Here is a 5,590-nt window from a genome sequence, read left to right on the forward strand (position 1 = left end):
ATTTGTTCCGCGTTTGCCTTCATTTTGTTTCCTCGAAGAGAAGAGAAAACTCGAAAAAGTAACGATGAAAATACCATTAACCTTAATGAACACAACTATAGTGCCGGAAAAAAGGTACATAATTTAGATTTCTTTGATTCATGTGCTGATATTCATGAACATAATGTCGATTCCTTTGATCTGGATATAGACAATGACACCCATCTCCTCCAAGTTTCTAACGAAGCTTTTGATAATAATCTTCTAAATTTGCATATTGATAGTGACACTGACCACATCGAACCTTTTGCCAAAGATTTCAAAAATAATCCCACTGAAGTTAACCATATAAATGATGGAAATCAATTGAATTACCTCCATGAAGAAGCAGAAAGGAATTTTGATTACCCAAAACCTGATAACTCAGGTAATCAAACAGGCATGAATAGCAGTATAACCATCTTCAACCAGGAAAACCCCAGTTTGAATGCCTCTATTAAATCATTGGATGCTGAATGCATTGTATCGCATACCGATCTTGGAGCACAAGGGGACATCAATTTCGGCAATCTCATCAACACAAATAATGAACCAGAAATAAATAGCAAAATGGATCAAGTAGACAGAATAGAAGTGAAACCAATTCAAGAATTTCAAGAACGCCTTATTGATATCTTCGTTGATACCGTCGCTGTTATCTACTTTGATGACGAGAATACTCAACATCCTTCATCACATCCTAGCCAGCGTTTCACAATTTCAAAACTAAGAAAAGCTTTACTGAAATATTTTTGCTTGAAAAAATTAAAAATAAACATAACAGTTTAAAGCATCATATCAAAATCTAAGTTTACATAATTTCAGTTTATGTTCGTGATGAATTTTTTCGAAATGACACCAATCTAATTGACTGACTAAAAATTGTACATTGACGAGAGACTGACTAACTGACGATCACACTAACTGACCAGTGATTGAAGTGACTGAATAAATATAGGACATTGACTGACTTTGACTAAATCAGTGACGATCTCATTGATTGAATAAAAATTGGACATTGACGGACCAGGGACTGGTCATGTGATGATCTCCTTGACTGACTGAAAAACTGAGCTGATCAGCAGAGCCTATATTTATTTAATAAAAAAGAGCCTAATATGAGAGCGAAGGAAGTGGCTTAATTATGACTAAACTGTGCATTTTATCAAAATTAAGGCTTTTAATTAAAGCTTAATTATTTTTATTATATTTTTGCTATTAATGCATTTTTTACTATGTTTATATCATATTCTCTTTTAAATGCTATTTTATTTTTACTTATTTGTTTATTAATATTTACTTTTATGTTTTTTGTGTTTTCTTATTGTTACTTTTTAAATTTTATATTTCTTTCTCCTTAATATTTTATTTTGCTTAGCATTAATTTTATTATTATTAATATTATCACTATTATTATCTTAATTTCGTATTTGATTTACTTATTTCTAAATTTTTGATTATATTTTTATTACAATTTCATTTATTATTACCATTTAAAAAAAATTTCGAACCCGTTATAAAGTTTAGACTTTTATTAAAAATTAAATGTAAAATTAATACTTTTGGCTCTCCAATAAAATTTAAATTATTTTTCTTGTCATCTCATTTGTATTAAAGACTTTCGTTTATTATTATTCATTTATGATTTATTATAATATTCAAAGCTTTATTCTTGAAAAACTGCATGAATCATAAAATATTGGCATTTGAGGCAAAACTACGAGACTTCAGACTCCGCCCTAAGGGTTTCCGTTCCTTGTAATCCATAAGTATATCCAGATCCCAAATCATGATTTTAAATAAAGAAAAATTTAGTTAACAAATTCTTGTAATTTGAATTCGAATTTCATGTAGCTCAGAAAATTTTCTTTAGGTAAGCGACCTCTTTCAAAGGAGATTTATTGTTATATGTTTACAATTTGTATATTTTCCCTTTCGCATTTTTATTTTTCGAGTTTGTCCAATTATAAATTCGTATTTCAATTTAGATAATTTTTAATATTGTGTTAAAACTCTTATACAAGTTTGCGAAAGACGCGCTTTTCCGGTATGAAAAATGCAAGATAAATTTCGTTAATCAGCCCTATAGAATGGAAGATACAAAACTGTCACCATCTAATTCCTTGTACAAATTAAAGTAAAAACTGTAATTGCAAAAATTTTAGGGTACCAGGTTTCAAGAAAACTCTGTGGTTGTGACCCAATTTAACCCACTATAAATCAATTAAAATGATTTTTTTGGCATAGTATCTGGACAGAATAAATATGGAGCTCTTTTTTCCAATAACGGATTGTAAAATGAATTCAGCAAAGAGATTTTTCGGTATTTGCAAGTATTTTCGTTTCAAGAGATACGTATTTCGAATAACTCGAGAATGAGTAGACATTCATGCTGCGTGTACTTGAATTGGTTTAGTGTATGGGAGTGTTATAACATATAGTTGTACTCCTCGCTTTTTCGTGGCAATCGGTCACTTTAACATGTATAAATAAATATATATATATAATAACAAGCAAGGTAGTTAGTGCAATACTGTATGACCAATTTGGTCTAGATAACATTTTGCGCAATATGCTGCAAAATAAGTAAATTAGAAATAGTAGTAAGCTCGTCTAAAAGTTACCAGGAGCTGTGGCTCCAAAAAGTTCAACACGTTTTTAAAAAACAATGTCATCGAAGGGTGAGAAATATGCTACACGAGAAAGGGAAAAAACATATAAAAATACTCAGTGTTGGAAACTAGTAATGGCAAAAAATGCAGTAAAATACCTATGGATGTGCCATTTGAAAAATTAATACATATGAAAATCAAACCAAGTAACAACTAAAACATAAAACAAACAAAATCAGATAAAAATAGAAAGCGGAAAATAGTAAATTAGCTGAACTCGACTTCCAAACTGTCCTTTCAAGAAAAATATCTGATTTGAACGTCGAATCAAGCTAACTCCATTACGCGTTTCGCCGAAACAGACAGTTGAAACTTTTTGGCTACAAGATTTTTTAATTTAGCCAAAGAGTCTTGGAAATATTTATTAGTCTCAATTCTCTGTTCCAATTTCCCGACGCGTCCTCACAAAATGACACATTAAGGTGTTAAAATATGTAAAAACAATTCCGATTACATCTAAAATCAAGACAAAAATAAAGTAAAAATAAAAATAAGTAACGGTCTGCTATTAGTCCTAAATATACAAAAACATACGGGCTGGGCCTGCAAGCTCAAAGATTTATTCTTTTTCATGGATGTTAGAAACCTGTAATTAAATTTAAATGAAAATTAATATGAAAACGAATACAGTGGGTCTTGCTAAGACCAATAAAAAATTGTAACAAAAGAAACAGAAAAAACTGACCTGTGGCGATGCAGAGCTCTTCCTCTTAAAACTAAGTTGAAGAGGGGTTGTAATTCCTTTCTGTGTACTTCAGTCGTGTGACGTAAGTAGGGGGAGCCATGTCCTTTGGGCATCAGCCAATACAAAATACTGCCCGTTAGGTGTAACTCGTCTCTAATTTTCGAAAGGGGTCGGAAAGCTCGGAAAAATGTGAAAAGATTTTAAAATGGCGTCAGTCATGTCGTCGGAAGAAAAAATTGTTACTGAAAGTGAAAATGGCTAATTCAGCTGAAACTACTAAAGTTGGCCACTAAAGCAAGAGTAAAAGGAAAAAGCAGTCATTTTGTTTTAATAAAAAGTCGTAATTCTTCAAGCTAGCGGGCGATCAAGCTACTATGAAAAACGAAAAGGCCCGATTTGTTAATAAAAGTGGTAAAATTGGCCATTAAAGAAATTTAAAACTATTTAAACAATAGTATTAAAAGTAATGTGCCAAAATTTTTGGAAGAAAGATAATGTATAAACAAGAATTATCTGTATATTTTTACATTAGATTCTCTGAATCAGCCATCCTCCTTATACCGTCCCTTGAGCTTTAGGCATAAAATATCATTATCTAATTCAAAAAATCTAAAAATAGGTAAGGCTAATGCCAGCTTTTTTTAAGGTATTTTTAATTATTTTATGAGGAATTAGGTTACTTTTCAAAATAGTTACGAATTATAGTATTTCTTCTTGTAAGTGTTTTGCAGTATTGCAGATGCTTTTTATTCTGAGTACTTGTGAATAAATTGTGTTAAGAATGACTCTTTTGAAAATATTTGAATTCCAGTTAGCTAATTTTAGTGTGGAAAAATTTAATTCTCTTCTTTTGTCGTAAACTTTTATAAAATTCTAATCAATAATATCTAAATCAAGGTAGACTACATTATGCTGTTCTGTATTTGTTTTATTTAGTTTTAAGCATGTAGGGTAGATATTAGCTACTTCTATTTTGTTGTAGTTATTAAATGCAATGACATCATCAATATATCTATAGATGTGTTGGTAAAACATACGTTCTTCTGTACTGAGTGAACGGACAAGGGTCAATTCTTTTGTAAAAATGAATAATTCACAGACAGAGCTTGAAAAATTACCTCCCATTGGGATTCCCTGTACTTGTTTGAAGTTGCTATTGTTAAATTGAATAAAATTATTGAAGAGCACGCCGGGGAGGAAAAGTTGCCATTTTTCGTTGCTGATAATGGTAGAAATTTGCGGAAATTAATCTGGAAGCGCTAGTAAACTTGTAAAAATTTCTTCAAGTGGTAGAGAAGTATAGAGGTTTTCAAAGTCGTAGCATTGGATATGGTCTATTTTAAGTGAATTCACAGTTTTAAGAACTAGTTCGTTACTAGAGATCATCCAGTTGCAATGCAGATCTTTAAAATCATAGTTATTAATTAGGTCACGTATCATACGAAGTTTTTGTGCAAAAAGATAATCTATTTCTTTGAGATAACTTTTGGTACTATTAGCTATGAACCTGAATTTCATTGGAGACTTATGAATATATATATATATATATTCCTGTCCTTTTACACCGGCTCGTTCAGCTCTGTATTTCTGTTCTTATCTAGTAGTAAATTTTGCATTTTTGCCTTTTAAAGTGTTAGAATTATGTTGTTCTTATGTTACGGTTACGGATTTTACAACTTTAGTGCATGGGATAGCTATCGATTTATGAGCAATGTAAAAGTGATGGTAGGCGCAACGAGGCCACCATTTATTTGCATTTGAAAGAGTTAGTAGATTTAGTGAATTAAGTCATTTGGTGCGCCAATTTCCATGTCCGTTTACATAGGGAGACTAAACATTAACTTTCAATATTGTATACCAAAATTTTGATCTGTCTGCCTGTTGGCTGATTTGCTTGTTTGGATGCAGAAACTCTAATTTTAATTGTAAAAATTGTTTTTAACTGTAACAAACGTTTTAGATTTTTATATATTTTACAGTTATTAATGAAGGTGTTTTAATAGTCTTTACAGAGAAGTCATGTGGTGGCCACATCAGATATTTTATTGGGTGCATGTACCTAAATTAAATATACGTTCATGTTAGGTAAGTGGTGAGCGAAAGTGTTTATGATTTTATATATAAATAAAAATCAAAGGATTTGAGTAGGAGGAAAAGCGATGTGAGAGCTTTAGATCGAATATAGAATTCTGAAAACAATGCACTGATTTTAGAG

This window comes from Stegodyphus dumicola, chromosome 9, assembly GCF_044657685.1.
Source record: "Stegodyphus dumicola isolate Sdum_Otavi_A_Nest chromosome 9, ASM4465768v1".
In the NCBI taxonomy this organism is placed as follows: domain Eukaryota; kingdom Metazoa; phylum Arthropoda; class Arachnida; order Araneae; family Eresidae; genus Stegodyphus; species Stegodyphus dumicola.